General features: G+C 37.1%; 2 long non-coding RNA genes across 2 annotated transcripts in view; one reads left to right on the forward strand and one right to left on the reverse strand.

Annotated features, from left to right (window-relative positions):
• LOC135415890 (uncharacterized) overlaps positions 1 to 23,260 on the reverse strand; it is a 265,366-nt gene that overhangs the window by 207,910 nt on the left and 34,196 nt on the right. The gene's annotated exons all lie outside the window — the stretch shown is intronic.
• On the forward strand, positions 12,950 to 15,146 carry LOC135415855 (uncharacterized). Its single transcript, XR_010431313.1, has 2 exons — positions 12,950 to 13,028; positions 14,940 to 15,146. It is a non-coding gene; the product is annotated as an uncharacterized LOC135415855 (long non-coding RNA).

Consider the following 23,260-nt stretch of genomic DNA (forward strand, 5'->3'; position numbering starts at 1 on the left):
CAGCCTGGCAGTGTCTTATTTTGAAGATGTGGACAGATCCCCAAATCTCAGGGCTGAAATTTCTCCTTTTGCTAATAAATCATCAGGAACAGCATGGATTTCAAATTCCACCACTGATTTTAGATAAATAGAGACATTAGATCAGCATGGACCAGAAAGAAAAAAAAAAGTAGTTCCTCCTTGGTAAGAAAGCCAAGCAGCCACCTTCCACAGAGAAATTGCTCACAAAATAACCTGCACAAATCTGCTTTTGGCATATATGATAATGAAGTTGCCCTGCCTGTTGCAATAAATCAAATCCAAACTTTCTGTTTGGATTTGATTAGCTGTATTAGCTACTTTTTAATCAGTTTAAACTTCTCAGTCTACACAAAGAATTCTCATTAACAAATTTTACTCTTGTCAGCAACTATTAGTTGTCTAAAGATCTACATTGTACAAAGGGGGAACGTGTGCAGTGCATCCTGCCCCCTCTTGCCCCTATACTTGGACATTTCCTTTCTGAGGAAAAAAAAAAAAATAATGGAAAAACTGGAAGGAATTTAGAAAGAAAACAAGTAATTAAATCAGTAGGAGATTTGTGGAGTGGAGCGGCACTGAAAAGAAAAATAAAATTGAAGGCAGAGCCGTAATAGTTTGAATCTTCCTGCTTAAAATCAGAGGACCTATGATACACTCTATTATGCAAAATAGATGGATTTTGAAAAAGCAAAAGTTTCCCATGATGTCCATTAATTTCATGGTTTGTTGTTATTTTAAATGTAGGATTAAAGATTCGGAAAGAGGATAAATGATGACTAAGAAGCATTGGTAAGAGGATAGCCTAAAAGTATCATCTTACTAATGAGAAAGCAGAATTATTTCATTCAGGATGAAGAGCAAGGGGGGGCAGGGGGGAAAGATAAAAGTCTCCTCTGTTCATTTGTTTGTTTCCCAAAGAAAATTATGTAAACATCATTATTTGAGTATTTAAAGCTTTTCAGGAAGAAAGATCTAAGCAATATATTTTCAAAAGAAAATGACATATCCTTTCAATATTTAACTCTCATCTTGATGTACGTCCCACTGGGTTCAAATAATTACAAGCACTGATAAAACTGGGAACAAATGCATGTAAAAAGTAATGAAGCAGAAGTATTCAAACAAACATGCTCTTTTTCTTGGCCAAAAATGTTCATACAGTCACTCTGTGCTTTTGAAATCTGGACTTTCCTATTGGTTCACATAATACTGCTTCTGAACCATTTCTGTTCTGTCATGACTTGGAAGAATGACGTCCTAAACATGTATCAGAGCTTCCTAAGTAGGATCAGGGATGACTCCCTTCACCCACATGGAAGTATGGACTTGAGTGTGAAATTATAATGCTTGCAAATATGAGTTATGCTTGTGGCAATTCCTAGCATTTTAGTGTATCATCTCAATCCTTTTAAAAAGCTTTCATATTTTATCTTCCCTATTAGACATATGCCACACTTCACCCAGTTCCAAAGAGGATTATGAATATATAAATCAATCCAAAGAATGCTATCCCAAACAGGGAGCTCTGAATTTTTTATTCTTCCCCTGTGCACTTTGTCACACTGGGATTCCCAGACTGCAGTTCACGAGGAGAATGCAATACGATTTCTCCCAGTTTCACTTATTTGCAACTCATTCTTGGAAAAATAACCAACCGTGTCCAAAGACTGACCTTAAACCAGCCCAGGAAAAAAAAAAAAAAAGGGAATTTTGGAGTTAAGAGAAAGCTAAAACTATCCAACTGACATGCATATACAAAATAAGAATTCAGGTCAAGCTTTTGTGTCAGCTGGGACACATCTGTCGTGCACATTAAGACATTCAAAGGATCTGAGTGAAACCCTTAACCTGGTTTATTTTCACCCGTTTCAGTGCTCTTAGGAATAGAACAGACATTTAAAAACAAATGTGCAACTTTAGGCAGTATATTTCGTCACAGCAATTCAGAGCAATATTCATAAGAGAAGGTCTCAAGGTTTTCAGTCTACTTAGGTTTTGTCATCGTGTTACTCATGGAGCACTGACAACAAAGGGTGATCCATTATAAATATGCATGTATATATATATATGTATACAGACATTGAAAGAAAAAAACCACATCACATAGTAGCAGCTCAGACCCTCTTTTCTTATTTAACGGCTAAAAAAATTATCTGAATGTGAATGAACAGGGTGCAAAAAAATGGTCTTCAGACTTTTATTTCTATAACTGCTAATTTAAAGATAAATATATTTTTAGGTGGTTAGGTGTGTTTTTGAATTGGGAAGAAAGGGAAAGAAAAAAAAAAGTTTGAGAAATTCTGATCTATCTTGGAGTATGAACATAATAAAAGAAAAGGAAATTGAATTTAGACTTGGGAATCATGGACTCAAGTTGTCCCAGGAGCTACCAACTATCACCATTGCTCAGGGAACAGTATCATTCTTTGGTGTATCAAAACTGTGATTTTCCTCTGGCCAGTCTGCTTTAAGAGAGGGATCAGTATGCAAAGCATTCTTGATCTAATGTGTTCCTCAACAAAGAAAAGCTTTGAAATCCTCCAGACAACTTCTCTGCTGCCTATGGACTCTCTTTGCACTGGTCAGTAACTTCTAATTATAGACAAGAGATCAATTAGCTTTTAAAAATTATTTCCATTTTTTTCCTTTCAGAAAGAAGGGATACCTGTTCTTGGTGACTGTGGAGTGAAGTAGAAGTCACACATCCACACATTCATTCTCCAAATGCTTAGTATTTAAGGACTTAAATAAATAGGAGTGTTTAAGAACAAAGGACAGCTTTTCAGAGGGCTTTAGGTGTGAATATGAAGCCAGGCTTCCAAAAAAGCCTATTTGACTACCTGAATGGAGATTTTGGTGTTAATTTTATCCCTAAAAATGTACAAATTTTACTCTCTCTACTTGAAATTGGATAATTCAAATATTACGTGACTGAATGAGGAAAACAATGGCAAAGGCAAAAGAACAAGAAAAGCTGGTTATCAGATGAATACGGAATATTGGCCTTTAACTAAAAAGTACTGTGTTGGGGTGCCCATGCTGTTATTCTCCTATTTCCATCTATAACTGAGAATATATTTAAATATATCAAGATTTAAGCAGGGGGGTCTATTCATTTAAGATCACCTGTTTGCTAATTGGCAAACAAATTGTCCTCTGAAAATAAATCATTAGACCAATTTTGTACTAAACTGTATTGCTTTCTCACTTGAACCTTTCAAATAAAAGTGAAAATGAGAAACTTACTACTGCATCATACAATTTACTTTTCAAATTGATTACTTCTTTAGAATTCACTGTCTGATTTTTATGTATCTTGTAAATGTTCCAATACTCAAAAGTTTGAATACCTAGAAAAATCACTTCGTAATTTTGCTTCTTTTTACATCAGAATAAGTATGTTGCTCTTTAAAATCTATTGTATAACCAAAAAAAGTATCAGGAATGCAGCCTGGCAAGATGTTACTTGTCCTCATTCCTTTCTTTTAGATTACTATTGTGTGAAAGATAGAAATGACAACACAGAATAAAGAACTTCTCTTTTATTTACTGAATAGACACAACAATGTAACTTCAAAAACATCTGTGAAAAGGCTAAAATAGTCATTGACAAGAGGATTTGGATAAAGATTCTGATCTTATTTTTGCAAGAGTAGCAAGGTGTAAATTCACTTGAGAGTAAATTATATCAGAATATGGCCCCCAGTTCTGCATCAGTCATCTGTCATTGAGAGACAAATCAGCCTCAGGGATTCCTTAGCAGCCTCTCTGGAGTTCATTTTCAAGAACAACAGTTCCAATAGAGGCTAAGTTTCAACACTTAAAACAAACCTCCATTCTGAGGTGAAAAGCATATGATAAAATATTCATAACCAAAACTGTATGTTTGTGTACAGTTGCATAAGACTGGTTCAATATGACTATATAAATGTATATGTCTGTATATATATCCTTTAATCATTGCTATAACTGCTCAGACTTTCTTAAAAGAGAACTGAAATGAAAATAGACAATGAATTGCACAATATGATGTCAAATCTGGCTTCTACCTAGAAAAGTCCACAAAACTTCAAAGTTTATTTGAACAAGATCCAGGAGTACAAACTGTCAAAACACATGGTTCCACTCCTCTCTGGAGTAGTCAGTACCTTTTTCAGCACCTCTATGTCTTGTTTAAAACTGTTCTTGTGTCCAGAAATTCCTTTCAAATCTGTGATTCTGGTGATCCAGACAGTGGGAATGTTTTCAAGAGCTTTCTGTGCTCCCAGATCCCCATTTTCCTACTTATCTTTTACCATTTTCATTAAAAAAAACCAAACCAAACCAAAAAAAACAAACAAACAAAAAAAGAAGGAAAAAACCCCAAAACATCAAAACCTCAAGAAAGGTTAGAGGAACCTGTTTCGAGTACCAGACACATCTGGTCCCAACTGGAGCACGTTGTCCTTGAAGAGCTGCAGCTCGAGGAAGGACCCATGCTGGAGTAGACAGATGGAGAGGAGGGAGAAGTAGCCCAGAAGGGCTGGGAGGGACAGATTGCAGCCCCAACTCAACTTTTCTAGGTTTTCCTGGATTCTTTCTGGTTCATATTTATTTAAGTGAGTTAAAATAAGAGTTGTTTATGCACTAATAGAGAGGGGCTGATTCACAGATGCTCTCTAGCAGTGCTGTTTAACAGCTGACACAGATGCACGGCTTGCTAAGGGGAAGAGTTCACTTTCATGGATGCAATTAGTCATGTTTCGTGACCCTAATTATGCCTAGAATCATGATCATATTCATGCAGTATTCAGATTAGACAAAAGATATGAGATCTAATTCTCTGCTAAGTTACTCAGCTCTAGGTCTGGTAAGTGTCTTCTAATTAACACTTGTCTCCATGAAAGGAAAATGAAGTCCATACTTATGCATCTAGCAAGATTAGTTTACGTTTGCTTAGATTAGATGAAATTGTCTAATGCATATGTAACAGCTATGAGTAGAGGGCCATAGTAGTACTAACATATGACTGCTAATAAATCCTCTTCTATACTTAAACAAATTAAGCTCCCATCAGCTGGTATGTAATAGTTCCATTGTCATTGACTTAAAAATAAAATGACCTGATAGCAAGGAGACACTTTCACTATTGCCATTATCTGCTACTGAAAAATGTGAATTACTTGCAGGCAGCAGAGGGTTCCACTTGCAATTAAATTAGCACTAGTGGACATTTCACCCACATCCAGGGAGATTGCTGGAGAGAGGAAAAAGACAGATTCTAATTTATCACAAGCTACTAGTTCTCTGTGAAAGAGACAGGTTTAAGCTATTCTTGTCCATTTTCTGAAACCCACAGGAGCTTGAAAATTATCTGATAATCTAACTGAATGATTTATAACTCCCTTTTGGCCCCACACAAGGATTTGCCCCCAACAATTAATCTTCCTGGATATAATTGGAGTTAAAATTAAAACTACATTACTCCTCAATTCATTGGGATGAACTTGGCATGGACTTTTCTAACAGCTTCAGGTAACATACCCATTAACGATGGCACATGATACCAAGTTTGGCTGGCCAAAAATGAAAACGAGGGAGGGAAACTTAACGCCAATAACAACCTTCTATCAACACATCAATACCTTCCAGCTGCTCATTTCTATGGTACCAAATTGCTGCAGTAGCAATTACCTGATATTGGTAAATGAAGCAATTCTTAAGCCCCAGAGGTATAAAACAGAGTGTAATTCAAGAAAAGTCACTAGAAAAAGCAAATTTCTGCTCCCCATTCAAACCTAAGGAAGAATCAATGTCCCTAGTAAGACAGTTTGGTTGATCTTTACCCCTGTCCCACCCTGCCCACTAGTCCCTACAAATTCAGAAACCCCCCAGGGGTTTCAGATGTACCATAATTACTTTTTTCTTTGGACATGTATTTCCAGTACAGGATACCATTCAGGAGGAATAGACTGCTAAATGAACCTTCTGTTGACATTACATCTTCTACTTCATGCCAAGAAAACACAAACTCCCACTGTGGAGTTTGAGCTACATCCCAGCACTGAAGAGTAGAGATTCCAGATGTAAGAATATCAAGGATGAAGGACTTTAGATTTGCAACAATATTTCACATCAATTTTGGTCAACCTTCATGCAGCTCAATTATCACCAGAGAGCACTGTATTTTCTAGAAGCATGAGAGGATTACAGGCCCAGAACAACAGGACCAGGACTCAACTTGGAAAATAAATAAAGGCAATATCAACAAAAAGCCTCTTTGCGGTTGGGACTCAGCTTTATGAACAAAAAAGGCTAATCCTTAAAAGACAGAGGTAGCCTTACAAATATTTTCTTACTAGTAACCTCTCTGTGGACAACAATTCTGTCTCACAGAACCTCTCAACATTAAGAACAACTCTCCTTCTGTGCCCTCTAACATAACAGACACTAAGAACTAAATGGCAGTAAAATTGCTCTCCTACCCAAAGAAATATGCTGCTGCCAGAGAGCTGAAGGGCAGCAGCAGTGGAAGCTTTTGCTGGTTTGCTATGTATTACAATATGTACACTACCAATAAATAGGACAGTCTGTAGCGTTGTCAGAACATTCATAAAACATTCATAACCATGAAATAATTCCTGCTGCATCACAGGGCTCAGATATTCAGACCAAACTCCCTTCCCTTGATTCAAGCGTTGTACATGCCTGTAATATGAAGGAGCCACATAGAGGTAACAACACTACAAGCCAAGAAAGTAAAACAGACTACTATTCCTACCTTCTTTTAAGTGTGGAGAATAAGAAGCAGGCAAGTTTTAACAGTCAACCCTGAAAAAACAATTTTGTGCAAACTGTGTTCAGATCACTATTTAAGTTATTTCTTAAAGGTCACACATGAAATTTCAGGCAGGCTTAGCAATGAAGCTCAGGGATGTTGAAGATGGTATTTGGTGCCTTAAAGAGTAGAGGAGCATTTTGGTTCCCTTGTCATACTTTCTGTCTGTTATCATCTAGGAAGATAAATGGAATGGGTTGGCTTTACTGAAGTCTGTTTTCTGGAAAGGGCAGTACTAGAAATGTCCATCGGAGGTCAGAAGACAACCCCTGATCCTCCAACACACCTGAAGAACGGTGATCCTTGTCAAATGCTGAATAGATTTCAGACTGGAAAAGCTCCCGAGGTAAAAAAGATGTACATCTGCTGAGAAGAGGAAATGAACTGAGGAAGACTCTACCTCAATGTGTTGCGATTTGGATGTTTTCCGCTTTTACTGCTCTAACAATGAAGGATTGGAGTAAAGCTTTACCAAATAATGAAGACATATGACATAAGGGAACGAAAACTGCTCAAATTGTCAACACATTTTGTTTTGCTGCTCAGTGTAAATCTTTTCTTTGCAGATGCAGATGTTATTCATTATGTTGTAGATAAATTCAGAAATGTGGTTTACACTGATTTAGCATTGTACTTAATTGGTTTTAAATCTAATGCACTGCAGTAAGCCTTAAGTGCTACTTTGCTGTGAAATTTAAAAGTGAGCAGTACTGTAATTTCGCTTTAGTAGGATTTCTCTGGAAGCAAATATGCTTCATTTCAACAGCCTCTCACTGGGAATAAAACAACAAAAAAATCCACTTAAAATGTAGCTTTCCTAATTGACCTCAGTTTTTAAAAGCTCACATTGAGGACTGCATTATTTGTGGGGTTAGGTCTGAGGGACAGATACAATAGCAAATTTCAAATCATGGCACTTAGCATTTAGCTCCCTATGATGCAAAACAGCATCAGACTATCAGCAACTGACAGCTGGTGCACCAGAGCAACGCGTGTTCTATAGCAGCACAAAGGAAAGCAGCACAAAATACTACTGGTGTTTCGCAGACCTGAATACCATACCTGTAACTTCTGCTGCCTACACCTGGACTGTAAGCATTGTCCTTAATAATAGGTAGTCTTTCATTAGACTAGATGGAACCAGATCTTTAAGGTCACTTCCAACCCAAGCCATTCTTTGATTCTAATTGAGAGCCAAGATACCTTTTTCAGATTGGATTCATGTGCTATCATGTCTTCTGAATCCTACCCATAGAATACATTTTCCACACCCTTGAAATCTAAAGAATATTTATTTTAACTACTATTTTTCAGAGAATAACTGTCCTGAAGATGTGACATATAGCTACCAAACATCATAATACAGCAGCCCAAAGACCAATCTGTATCTCTTTTCCTGAAACTCTGTTCTCTTTTTCTCTTTTCATTTCATTTCCACATGAGTCACAGCCCAGATGTTGTGGAGTTTGATAAGCTGTCTTCCTAAACGAACCTGTCTGTATAATCTACCTCCAAAATGAAAATTAAAACATCTTCTCTTTTTTAACAAACGTATTGGCTCTTCTACTTTCAAACTGCTTATTTTTATATAGCATTCTTCAAAAATATTCAGCCAGATTCAAATAAAACCCATTTTTAAACAAACACGTATATTTTTGTTTTTGTAAGGGATATGTTTAACATATTTGCTCGTAGTGCCCTGAATAACTTTCGACTGGTAATCATCAAGTGCTTAATTTTTCTTGCTCTCAAACTGAGGTGTCTGATCTTTATAATGTATTTGTATGACTTTCTATTCCATTTCCCCATTTTTCCTTGTAAGTTATAAAACATTCCAAAATAAGGCTAGGTGATGAAGTAGGAAATATAACCTCATTCATAGTGTTAAGGGAAAAAGCAAGGCAAGTGATATCCTCTCTTTGACGACATTTATAAGAATTTTATTAAGGATTTAGAGTAAGAAAGACACAGACTAGAAGTAGAACATGGCCATAGTTGATGGCACTAGAGTTTTGACCAACCATATGAATGCCAGACCCACACAGAACTTGGAGATAACTGTTCAGAGAAGTACCTACCCCAGTAAAGATTGGGATTTCTATCAAAAACATACGGAATGACATGAAGTCAAACCAGCTGAAGACAATTTTATCTCACCGTATAAGCCTAGAATATGGGGAGGGTTCCTGTGTATGTTTCAAGCACTGACAGCATAGCTGTGGAACCCACCAAGAATTGTTGGAAAGAACATGCTGTGAGAAAGAATAGGATATGCTGGAGAAGGGGCCATATGTGAGACAAATGTCCTTGTTCTGGCTCCTGAAGATCAGCAGAACACAGCACAGCACATGCACAGGAATGAGGCCAAGAAGCAGGGCTGGACTGTAGGTGGGAATCAAGAATCTTGAAGCCCTCTGACCCATTTTCAACAAGGTCTAGAAGAACAGACTGCACATGGTAACTAATTTGCATAGAAAGCAAATAACATCTCTAGAGTGGGGAAAATTTACCTATAAAAAGGTACCCCCTTAAAGCCCAGGCACAGAGAGCCTGGACACCCCATCAACTAGATTAATGCTGGAGCCAGGATTGGTGATCTCTCTTTCTCCCTTTCTTCTTTTTTTTTTCTCTCTCACTCTATAATCCATGTCTTCCTCTTTCTCTCTCTCCCCTTTCACCCGACCCTTTAATTCAAATCACACTGTCATGTGTTTATACCAGAAGACCAGGGACTAACATACCAAAATTTCCATGCCAAGTGTGTAATTTATTCATAAAACTTAGACCCTGAGACTTTTGTTGCTTTTTTTGACCATGAGCATCTACAAATCTTGGGTACTCCCTTCCCCTTAAGGCTGACACACCACACTCCTGTACTTATTTAGATGTCTACCAGAATAGCAACAAGACTTTGGACCGTGTTGCCCAAACTCAGACAACATTTTTGCAAGTCAGTTATGAGCAGAAGCTGCTTTTTAATTCATGGTGAATCAGGGAACTCCTAGAGTGAATTGGTTTATAAAGACAGAGGACATTTTTCTTTCCTCTTTTCTCTTTCCTATTGGGCAATAGCAAAATCTGTTACATCTGTTTTCTATTTTTAATTTTCACATTTCATTAAGTGGTTTGTTGGGATTCTGGGGGGAGGTTTTTAGATAAGTGCCATCATACATCTCAGAAAATAGACAACAACCTCAAAATGGCTTTTTGTTATAGCAACAGGATAAAAGAGTGGGACCACTACCAATTTAAATAGTTCCTTGGACATCTTAGTATCCCTATTTACATGCTATCTTTACAGAAAGTGCAGAATATCTTGTGACTTGCAAGAGAAGCTTATCTGTTAGTCTTCAGTAAATTTCCTGACATCTTACAATGCTTCAGGGAAATAAAAAGAAAAAACTCAAGTAAAGCCTCCCAGCAGTACACTCTTTGCTTTAAGTAGTGCCAGCTCTGCAACATGAAACAGTTTTTTCAGCTTATTTTTTCTCAGTAGCAAATAAAAATACCTGGATAGTCGCAGACAAAAGCTGTACACATCCCAGTCTTTCCCCCTCATCCTCAAATCTGATCTCACTTGCCAGTTTGCTCCTCTCCATGTTCTCCAGCCTTCATCCTGCATTATACTGTTTGACTCTACCTCTCTCGCTTTCCAACATTGTTCCTAGCTGCATCTATCTAAACACAGAGTTGTATTCAGTAGCAGCAGAGTTCATCACAGTCAGTTAATAGAAGCAGGGATTATTCAAGAATAGCAGGGGAAAACATAGATTAGGCATTTCTGTTCATGACTGTGAGTTAATGAGCAACACCTAATTAAGAATGACCAGCTACTGACCTCTGTTAGTATGTATTTTTTTAGATTATTGATCATCTGTGTTACAAAAAAGTATATGCTGATTAATGGCAGATATTAATAACAAACTCTTAAGAAAATTAATGTCTTGGGAGCATTATGAGCCTTTTTTAAATCTTCATTTTTTATGTGATATCCTATAAAGCGGGTGTAAAAATTTTGAGCGGTTTTGTGAAAGGGTCTCTTATTCCTTCAGGTAAAGTATGTAGTGTCCTTGGATATAATAAGGGATTTCTAATGTTACTTTGCAAAGTAATGCTAAAGGAATATTGACATTAGCAGTTCATTGACACAAGATCAAGTAATGTAAATAAAGACACAAACCAAGGTGTGTACCAGTTTCTGCCATGGTTTTTTTCCATGAGAACATTCATGTCTGTGCATACATCTCTATGCCTTTTCTCTGTGCAAATTTTCCTGTGTGATCTCTAAGTCAGCTGGGAAATATCTGAGAGAAGAGACAATTTATCCTTGATCTACCCTTAGGACAATCTCAGAAAAATCATGTTTCTTTAGCAATGGCAGTCCTTTTTCCTACTCCCTGGAGAAAATACAAATGGGTTGTACCTCTTGATCAACATATATTAGAGATGTTAACTTATTAAAAGTAATTAGAGTACTTTACATCTCTGTGAGCTACAGTTCTGGTTTGTCACAGGTTCAGCAGATGTTTCTGCATTGACTATATTCAGCAAAACAGTAAGAACACAATATTTCAATTTTAATTAAAGCTGATATTATTTAAGATAACATTATTAAATTGTGAATTTTGCATATGATATGGTAAAGTCTTCTAATCGTAACATGAAGTAATATGATTTGCTGGTTTACTGGTTTACATTAAGCCATCATTCTTCAGTGCTTGTTTGTTATCATGGAAGAGATTCATATCATTGTGTTTGAGTTTGGTTACTTGTCCCCTTTTCTTTTTTCTCTATGCTGTCTGTGTAACAGAAAATGGGACATATAAGATTGGTCAAGCACAGTATTATAGGGCCTACATAGGGAAATATATACTTGATCATTTTCAAGGGTACCTTAGGTCCCTCTGCCTCAACACAGCTGGTTCCCTCTAAAATTAGTCTACAAGGCACTCCTATGGGAAACCAGTGTGTGTATCCAGAGAATATATCCTCAAATCCACCCAAATCTGTCATGTTTTGAACATAACCAATGTTTTGCAGACCCATTGCTGCAAAGAAAAAAAAAAAAGTCGAATCTTGCAGAACTCTCAGTGATTATACCTAAAATATATATAATTCTAAGAAATATGTAACAACACATATTTTTATTCTATGGAGAACTCACGCTAAAGTCGGAATTCCAGCTTTCCTAATGTCAAGAGGAATTTTGCTACTAGCTTCAGTGAAATCAGGATTGGAAGCTTGGACTTCAGGCCATAGTTGCTCTCAGCAGCTAGTAGTTCTGAAATGCTGTCATCTGCATTTTCTGTTCTTCAGAACCATTAAAACCATCTGTGACAAATATGCTGAGTCCTCATCAAGCATGTTTAAAAAAAAGTGTATTGTTGAACTGATCATTTACAATGATTGAAATTTTTGGAAACAGAACACTCTGTAGCATCTTTATTTTAGATTTACAGCTCTCTACTTTGTACTCATTTTTATAGAGGTGACCTAATCTTATTCAGATTTTCAGAAGATCTTGCCGTGATTTGAAATGCATGTATATACATTTAATGGCATATGTTGTATATAATTCCAGCTACCATAACTCATCTTAATATGCAATATACCTATTATTAGTTCTTGACATAGAACAGAAATAGTTTACTAGGCTTTTATGAAAAAATCATTAAAATGTACTATGCTGGTTAATCAAATGGGTGCTTTTATATGTTCCTTTCATTTGTTTTTACAGTATAGCATTTAGCACCTTCAGTGCTATTTTCACAAAATCATAGCAAGGCATCTACACCCTTCTGCCAACAGGCACTTTAAAGATGCCACAGGTACAGTCTGAGGGATGTAAAAGTATTTGCAGAGGATAATGCAAATTTTTTGAATTCAAAGAAATCTGATTATTAAAGACTTCAATGAAAATAAAGAACATAATATAAATTACAAAAAAAATGTGTGGTTAATTTAACAGAAAATAATATAGAGCAAATAGTCATTCTCATTTGAGATTTGGAGAGTGAAAGGACAGTTTCTAAGGAAAGACAGGCTTTAGTGTGTAAAAGGAGCAAAAATACTTGGAGAATCTACATGAGTTTCAACTGCATTTTTCTTCTCTTGAAGACTTGAATGAACCTGAGTCAGTCAGTCAACAAACACTTGCTACAAAACCCCTCACTGATCCTCGCATCAGCCCGTAAGTGCTGCTGGGGCTAAGCCAAACACACAGCTATTGGTAAGATGACAGCTTCGCTCAGGAGTTTCCAGAACTGATTGTGGCCTCAAAGTTGTTTCAGATGCAGATCTGATCAGCAGTGAGAACAAAAGCATAATGATACCTGGAGCATAATTTATTGTCTGGTTATTCTTGAGGTAAAAAAAAATATAGAGCAGCAAGACGTTCTGAAGTTTCCTTAAGATATGGAATGTAAAAATGCTCATGACAATAAATGAGATCACTGCTGTGCTAGTCAACTCCTTTCCTTTCCTTTCTCTCTCCCCTCCTCTCCCTCCCCTCCCCTCCCCTTTCCTTTCCTTTTCTTTCCTTTCCCCTTCTCATTCCGCTTTCCCTATCCCTTTCTCTTTCCGCTCTCCCTATCCCTTTCCCTTTCCCTCTTTCTCTTTGAGATCATACCCTGGTAGTGCAGGACACTCCTTCAAATGCTCAATAGTTTTCTTTGATTTAAAGCTGTTATACACTCAGCCTGAACAGAAGTCATGCTAACTATAGTAACAGCTAAATAACCAACTAACAGCAGAGTGCAACTCTCACACCATATTACTTTAGTATTGGAGCAGTCAAAATTAAATAACAACCTTATTCTCAGAATAAATTACAATTCAGTGTAATGGCATATGGCTCATAGTGTCTTGGAAAAGTTAATCAATACAATCAACATTTTTCTCTCAACAGTAGTATCATTTGTCAGATGACAAAATATATGTAATTATAGAATAATCGTAGAATCACAGAATGCTTGGGGTTGGAATGGACTTTAAAGGTAATTTAGTTCCAAAGCCCCTGCCATTAATTAGGATACCTTACACTAGACCAGGTTATTCAATGTCCCATCCAGTCTGGCCTTCCACACTTCCAGGGATGGGGTATCCACAATTTCTCTGGGCAAACTGTTCCAGTGACTCACCACCCTCACAGTAAAGCATGTAAGTACCTTAAAATGTTTGTAACAGCAGACATAACTTTTACCAACCCTGTAAATCCCTGCTTTCTATTTCAAAAAGTTCTTTGTTAAAAAAAAAAAAAAAGTGTAAATGTTTGGATTTCTAGCAATATGCAACTGTATCAGGCATTAAAACTTTTTTTATGGTGTGCACGGATTTATCTGTCGCAATTTTCTCTTTCAAAGGTGTATAATTACATGGCTAACATAACAGTCGCACTAATTTATACCATAAACACAGATGATCTGTCACAGAGCAATCTTTGCATAACACTTCTTAGACAAAATCCTAAGCTATTTAAAAAAGTGTGAATTACGTATGCGCACTTGCTTAAAATAGATAGTGTAAAAATGTGTTTTAGCTAGTAGAGTGGAAAGTTACTGTTTATTATTTTGAATGCAATCCTGATTAGAGGCAACCTCTAGAAAGTATATGGAAGAGGAACTGTTGTCAGGTTTGCTAATCAGGAGCTTAACTGTTGTCTGAAAAACAGATATTTGAGAAAATGAGCACAGTGTATCTATATATAAGCGGACACATTTTACATAAATATAAATATATATTTAAATATGCACATAAAACATGTTCATATAGTGCCTCTCTGACTTCCTCTGGTAACTACATCACAAATTTACTGAGTACATGAAATTTGTTGCCCGGAGAAGCTGTGGATGCCCCATCCCTGGAAGTGTTGAAGACCAGGTTGGATAGGGCTGTGAGCAACCTGGCCTAGTGAAAGATGTCCCTACCCATGGCAGAGGTTTTGGAACTAGATGATCTTTATGGTCCCTTCTAACCCAAATCATTCTCTGATTTTAAGATTCTATGAAATTTCTTTGTTAAAGGATAAACATACTGACTTTTAAATACAGCAGATGTGTCCAGTTTCCACACTCACTGACTGCCTGGTTTTGGTCTTTTGCAGTTGCAACACTGTGCTCTCATCCTCACACCCCAGAGACTCTGGCTACCCTGTGTTAACATCTGCCCGGCTGCTCCGATTTGCTGGATGGAAGCTGGGAAGAGGGAAGCTGGACTTTTGCTACTCATGCACAATAAGACTCCTGTCTTTCTGCATGTGAATTCTTGTGGAAACAGGACACAAACATGTAAAGGCATCACTCTGCTTTTTTTATGGTGCTATGCTATGAGTGCTTTTCTTTTTATCTGCTGTTAAGAGACTGCATGCCAATGCCTGCACTCAAACTCTGCTCAGGAGGTATCCTCTATCTATCCTTTACCCATACCTTATCAATTTCCTGTTGAAGCCCACTGAAAGGATTTCATTAATCTTGTGTTTGTTCAATGTGTTTTGCCTTTTGCTAGGAAACTGCAAAAACAAGAGAATGAATACTTCCAAGGAGAGGGAGAGCCTCTGTAAAGAGCAGGTCACCACAGACTGTTAGATTGAACAGTGGGTAGGCACCAAACCCTGTACTGCACAATTTTTATTTACTTAAAACACTGGCAGGGAATTATGAGCCTATGCAGGAAAGTAGATGCCTAGACACATTTGAGAGCCAGTGAAATCCCACTGACATTTGAAGGAAATGGAACCGAGAATTAAAAATAATGAGCTATGCCCTCAGAAAACCACACTTACAGATATATTCCTCCTTTTTTTTGACCACAGGGTTTGTGTTTTGGGCTTCTGCCTTTTGACCAAAGAGGATTCCTTCTTATATCTAGAAATCTGATGCTTAAATTGCTAAAATGGGGCACATTTGACTGGCTAAATGTGGGCATTTACAGTGTAGTAGTTTGGAAGTCCCTCTTGGATTCCTTTTGCTAGAAGGAGAGCTGGCCAATAAAGGCAATGTTCTTCGTGGTATAAGTCATCCTACCTCAAAGTAAATGCAAATATTTGGTCAGATGAATCACACCCTTATGTCACTGTGTACAAGGACTAGGATTGCCCAGATACAGATGTGGATGCTCAAAATATCTCTCCTAGCCTCTGGCTGCCACCCCAGAATGTCCTGTATCATATGTGCCAACACAGACATTTCAGGCACACTGAGGAACCCTCCAAGTGACACCAGGTGTGACACTCGCCAGCCCTTTCACTGCTATTCCAAGTGCTTCAGGGGAGTAAAAATGTGCCTTTCAGTTACTGAATTAAGTTCTAAAATGGAATTTATTTTATTGAATCATAATCATAGAATCATAGAATGGTTTGGAATGGAAGGGACCTTTAAAGATCACCTCATTCCAATCCCCTTGTCATGGGCAGACACACCTTCCACTAGACCAGGCTTCTCAAATCCCCATCCAATCTGGCCTTGAACACATCTAGGGACTGAAGCCTGACTTCAAGCATGTATAGGCAGGTGTCCCAATATCTGTTGATTGTCTATCTGTTGATAGTCAGCAGAGAGCCTGACTTTGCCTGACACACTTTGGTAGTGCCCATGTGACAGGAACCAAACCACAGAAGAAAACAATTATATAAGTAGTGGTATTTCACAAATACAGTTTCAAATAAAAATAAATTCTTGGAATATTTGCTTGTACTCAACATCTGAGAAGACTGTAACTGAGCTGGGAATGAAGTTGTCTACATTTAGAATTCATGCAGTGCCATCAAGGTACTGAAGTCAGAGAGGTCAAGGGGCAGACGTTGTTTATTGCATTATTTAGCTCAGAACACAAAGCACTTTTCCTTTCATCTTGTTGAAAGCCTCAGAGGTCATTTTAATGGGGAAAAGACAGGAACCAAAGGCAGAAAAGTCCTTTTGCTATGGCCACTTGACACACACTGTGTTAGTGCAACAGGGAAGTCACAGCAGCACTGTAGAACAACTCTCTTTCCCAAATTTCATTCAGCCTTGAAGCATATATAATATGGAGAATGACAGTGTGTTGGAAACCTTGCTGCCAGAAACAGTTTGGTCAGGAAAGTGCTTATCTTTTCAAAAAGATAAGTTAAATTCCTAGTGGAGGGGACACAACCAATTTAAGGCATGCAAAGTTAGGTGACTCAATTGAGGTACAAGCTTGTGATGATTTAGATTGAACTGACTAGCTCTTGGGATATACTCATCTCCCTCTTCACTGATAATAAGCTTACAATAAATGTCTGAATTTTAGATGATTGAAGTTTTATGGGCAGCTTCTGTCATAAATCACAAAAGGTTGGTTTATGCTGCTGTCAAAAGCTGTGTAAACACAACAAAAGTAGCATTCTGCCAGGCCAAAATTAGGTCACATATAACTACTTAAGCTTCTCTTGGACCTTTGGCAGCAGTATAAGCTCATATTTCAGCTTTCTGTGCTCAAGTTCCTTATTTATAGAGTGGAGATAAAACTTCATCCATTTGTTAAGCCAGCAATTTTATATGGACAAACAGTAATAAGTGAGATCCTAGTCTGTTCCAGTTATTTGAGATACATTAATTTATTTTCAGATTAAATAAAGTGAAGTAAGAAATCAATATACATTGCATAGGGAATGAGTAAATTGCTCATGACTTTGCTGCCCAAGTTTCCTGTTATAAAACAAGAGACATTCTTGTAATTTGCTTACTGTTTCCCTCGTCATCAGTTCCCACCTTGCTTGTGTTCAACCTCATGTGTTTTCACTTTAGAAATTACAATATTACTAAAATCTAATTGATTATATTTACATGTTCTTGTCATGGAGAAATCCTCTGTCAGCTTTTAACTTTTTCCTTGGAAAGTTTTCCATCTGTGATGTCTTTTTTTGTGTCACAGTATCAGTCATGTCTTTGTATTACCCTGTCCCACATAATATTCCACCCATGCTAATCAAGACTTGTCTCATTTTACATGTCTTTGTATTTATATGTAAGGAGTGAAAAAGAAAAACAAAAACAGTAAGAAAGAAGAGAAAAAGAGAGACCGTACACTGTGTGACCTTATTATTTAAACAAAGCACAGAATGATGTTTAAACTCGCACAGAATGATGTTCCTTTGTTCTCATTCACATCCAAATAAATTAGTTTTCTTAGTCTTCCCTAATGATATTTTTTGTAGCAATGGACATTTATGCGTTTGAACAGTGGAAAGACAATGAGACCCAAACTCTACAAATTCTGTAATTATCAGTTGTCATAAAGCATAATATAGCAAATTTTAACCATCCGTATTTGGCTATACTGCTATGGTTTTATACTCATGCTTTAGCATATTCCTATATTTGTTTGAAGGGTTAGACCACAGACTGGGAATATAAATTTTCCCTCTATTGCAAAAATAAATGTTTTTAAGCCCATGTATATCTGCTCATATCAAAACCAGGTGACTTAATGAAGACTGAGATGTGACCGCAGATTCTGTGTCCCTTTAGCCAGAACTTCCTCCAAAGGTTCTGGCTAAAGGTTCTGGCTGGTTTAAAAAAACAAGTCTTTCATTATTCATATTTTTCCACTGTAATATAATTTGGGAAATGCCATGGTTATTTCAAGTGATCTTTGCAAACCTAAGTGTCACAGACTTCACTCTGGGATAAGAGCAGAGATGCATTATTTTTTAGTTAAGGCATCACAGTGAGATGTCTGGGGCCAGGCATTTCTCTGCTTCTCTCACTTTGTTTTCTGAAGCTTAAAATGAGACAAATTGTGCATTGCTACATGTATACTAGCAATCACAGTGTACTTCACTCTTCCAAATGATGAGGAAGGTACCCCCTAGCCAGAAAAAAAAAAAAAGAAATCCGTAAAAGATTTAAATACCAAATGTATAGAGAAATCACTTTATCTTTTTGCAACACACACACCCACAACTTCACTTAAAGAATTAAATACTTAATGGTTCAGGATTAGTCATTTTCCAATCTCTGTTACCTCCCTTTGTGAAGCTCTTCAGGGACTGCACAAACCTCTTGCACAAAATTAGTAATTGCCAGACTAAGCCATTTCTTAGTAATTACAGATCAGTTTGCAAGTTCCTTAGGGCAGGGATCAAACACTGTGGCCTTTTCTGGGAAAATGCACAGGAACCTCTTGGCTACAGAGATAAATAATAAATACAAATAGTCATAAATAATAAATACTAGTAAATGCCAATGTTTGGGGCATCTATTTATCTTGCGTAAAACCATATAGCTTCTGCCAGCTATAGTAGGATGACATCAGTTTGCACAACAGAAATTCAGAATTGTATTCCAAAAGGAACTCGTTTCACCCAGTGTGCCTGCTCTACCCATCACCTACGCCATGAATACATTAGCTCAGGTACAGGGAACTAATTGGTTTTCTTGATATGATTATTCAGGACATTTATAGACATATGCCATTCCACACCACTTGGGCCAATGACCATGCTTTGCTCCCTGATTCCAGTATTATAGAGATATATCCTTGGATGCCTCAGGTTGGATGTACCCATGTGTCAAAATCATCTCCAGGTTGCTGCTCAGTGATGAGGAACTCACTGGACCACTCTCTGTGCATTTTTCAAGACCTCCAAGCACCAAGGATTCTGCAGGTGAAACTACAGGCTGTGCTGCTCTGATGTTGCAGTAATGATGCACTAAAGTACAGCAGTTATCAACCCCCTGAGGACTGTCAAAATATGTTATTTTTGCCCTTTTGTCTTTTTTGCAATGTCACTAACTGGAGGAGAATGCAAAGACTTGAAAAGGATTAAGGGCTCACTTCCTCTCTAGTTTACCTAACAGCGGAAGACTATTACTGATCTAGGATATGACAAGAAGAAAGCCTTAAACCCACTTTGAGCAAACAAAAAGAGTGCCCTGCGCTCTTCAAAGACTGAGTTAAAGATTTTTTTTTTTTAAATTAAAGAAAGTTTCACATGGATTGACATGTATATTTTCATTTCACACTCAGGTAATTTGAAACAGCCTTGGTGTTAAACCCAGAAACTGGAGTTCATAATGGAATTCTGACATGAAGCATTTCTTTGAACAGTTTGAGGGACACTGCAATAATAAAGGTAGGCTCTCTGTCAATTTGAACACTTTTTCCAAATTTCTTTCATTTGGGATTTAGTTCAGGTGGTCTATCTACATTTTCCAAATGATTGCGAGGATTAATGATGCCAAAGAAAGTTGTGAACAAGCTCTTCAACTGCTACAAATCAAAACAGTTTCACTGAATAAATTGTTTTAATGACACAATGTTAATCTACATTAGGCAAAGATTTGTTCTTAGGGTGACGCTGGGAGTTTCTGTTTGACATTATCTGAACTTTTCATGCCTAAGTTAAATTGGTCATCCTGGTTCTTGACACATATGTGTGGGTAGCTAAAATTGGCACTGCTGCTTTGCATGGGGCTTTGATGATCACTTCTCTATCTGTAAAATCAAGTCCATATGATGAGTCTTCATTTATGTGTTCTGCTTTGTGCAAAAAAATTCAGGAAGGTTATAGGACTGATGGGCAACGGTCTGAGGTGAGCAAGAAGAGTTCAGAGGCCTTGAGAATATGAGCTGTGAGGAAATATTGAAGAGATCATAACTGCGATGAAAGATTGAAGAAATCGTAACTGCTTAGTTTAGCAAAAAAAAAAAAAAGACTGACAGTGGACGTAAACACACCTGGAATATAAGAGGTAATATAAAGGACATAACTCAGGTTAGGAGGACATAAGAACAAAACTCTCTCTGGTTAGGAGGACAAACATTGGACACTGGAAAAAGATGAAGGGTAGAGATGGTGAGGCACTGGAATACTCTTGTGTAATCATTGCTAGTTGACTGAGTTGACTGGACAAAAATGGGTCAGGAAGAGTATGAACATATGGGATCTTGTAATTTGTTATGTGATTTATTTTATTTTATGTATGTGCTGCAAACTCATTCTCTTATGTTTTTTTCAATTTTCTTTGGCAGTTTTTATAATCTGTTTCCCTTTCCAGAGCTTACAAGTACAGCTGCCCTCTTCTCAGGGCCACATGGACACCCTCTGCAAACCAGCAACCAGCCAAAGAGTGAATGCAATGTTTTCAACCATCTTATCCACCTTTCTTGAAGGGCCAGCACCTGAACCTTTCCCACATTTTCTTGTCTGCTGTATTGGCTGTCTAGAGAGGCACAATATATTGGGCTTCCTCATTGACCTGAATTGTACCATATGCTGGAGCAGTATATGGTCTGTGACCCAACCAGATGTTTTCCATTAGTATGGAAATCACTGAAAAATGGTTTGTTCCTCTCAGTCTAATTTGCCTTAACACAACTATTGGGTTTGTGCTGTGCATATTTACTCTCCATATCAAATAGAATAAAAAGCAGCATATGGCACTTACAGTGTAAGTGTCACCTCCTCCTTTCTTTGCCATTACGGAAGAACAAAAAAAAGATTGGACAGGGCAGGGCAAAGCATCAGGAGAAAACAAATTCTGGAAGAAAAATAACCTCTTAGATCAAATTCTCCTCCAGATGTTATGAGAGCTACCTCAGAGGTGCAGACACAAAAAACAGAACAAAACCTATAAATCATATTTAAAGTAAATCAGCTACCTCCAAATATTCTGAGTTATCTTAACAAATCACATTCTCATACAGTTCTTTAAAGTTTGAAATGAAAACACATTAAGAGATCTTTTAAATAAAAAAACAGATTATCAAAATAAAATTTGGGCTGAAAAATAGTGGATTTCAATAGAAAAACAGAAATTTAAGACTCATGACATAGTGGTATCAAATATTTATCACATAAAACAGACATAATAAATATTTCAACCCATTTCAACAAAAAACATGACAAGTAGAAGGCATAAGATGATTTCTTTTCTCCCTTTGGGAATGATGTGTCAGAATAATCAATAAAAGCCCAATGTATTATAAATATTTTTTCACTAGTGGATTTTTTTCTTTTTTGTAAATAAATAAATATATATGTATATGTATATTATTAGTGGAAAAATATGTGAACTGTTGACTCAAACACACAAAATATCAAAATATATCATTGAGGAATTAATCTTGCCTTTGTCTCTTATTGAACCCTTGTCTGCCTGACCACATCAGCTAGAAAGCCATTTGTAAAAATTGTCATTCATGGTACATTCCTTTGAAGGGCTGCCTGTAGGTCCTGCCATATCTTCACATCTTAAGGAAATACATTCTCCAATCTCCTTTCAGCAAAATGAAAAAGCTCATTTCAAAGCAGACAACAGAAGGACATTCATTGCCCTCTAAATGACTTCTCACCTGGAGGACTGTACTGCAATCCACCAATCTTACTCACCATTACAGGGGTAATGTCATTCTTCAAGTGCTTGTTATTAAATTTTGCTCAACACAGACTTTCTGGGAGAATTAATTTAAATTCATTTTTCTGCATAATAATATATCTTTACTGAATCTGATGGTTGTGGAAGATTTAGCACTTGTAGGGTGGGGATTCAAAAAAGAGAGAGAAAGATTCATTGGTTGGAAACCTGAATTTAAATGCAAACCTAGAAAAAATTCTGCTAAGCTGTGCCAAAATAATATTGGAAAGCAGACAGAAATGCGTCCTGCTCTGGGAAAGCTGGCAAAAGAAACAGGACTAATAGTTAAAAAGTCTCTTCTATGTGTGTTATGGAGAAAAACACACATTCCAACTTCTGGGTCAGTCTCTTTTCTGACTGAAAATTAGGCTCCTTAATTTTAATTGCAAACCCTTGCTTTGGTCTCTTGTGACCACAAATTTCATAGGCTGGTCAGACATTTCCTTTTATCAGCTCTAATTTTCTTCTTATCCTCTACCCTCTCAGATTCACCATGCCCTCTAAAATACCAGCTGCAGATACTATTGACCTAAATCCAATATTTATGCACATCTCCTGGCAATGAACCGTTTAGCACATCATTTCTCCCAGTCCACAAGTGACAGGTTTGTGCATTACAGTTGATCTCATACAGTCCCACATTCATTGGGTTGTACCCTTGAGTATCTCTTCTACATGGACATTAAAGTGGAAAATAGTTTTTATGTATGTTTTGCTCATTTTCCAAGCACCATTTTCACTTGCAAAGTAACTTTTATACAGAGTGCTACCATTCACTCAGATCAAAATCAGGCCTTTGCAAAAGCTTGTCATCCACACTTCAGAAAAAATGACTTATTTATAAGCCACAGAATAAACAAATATACTGCAAAAAGTCCAATCAGCACAAGAATAACACAAATGAGGATCCAAGAAGAGTAGGGAAACAAAGAAGGGAGCTCACACTTCAGAACCTAAGCCAGCCTCTGCCTTTGCAAATGTAGAACTACCCTCAGTAAGGGGAAAATTTAGCATAACTTTGGAGTCTAGACAAGCTTCACTTAGC

The sequence above is a fragment of the Pseudopipra pipra genome, chromosome 1 (genome assembly GCF_036250125.1).
Source record: "Pseudopipra pipra isolate bDixPip1 chromosome 1, bDixPip1.hap1, whole genome shotgun sequence".
NCBI classification, from domain to species: Eukaryota; Metazoa; Chordata; class Aves; order Passeriformes; family Pipridae; genus Pseudopipra; species Pseudopipra pipra.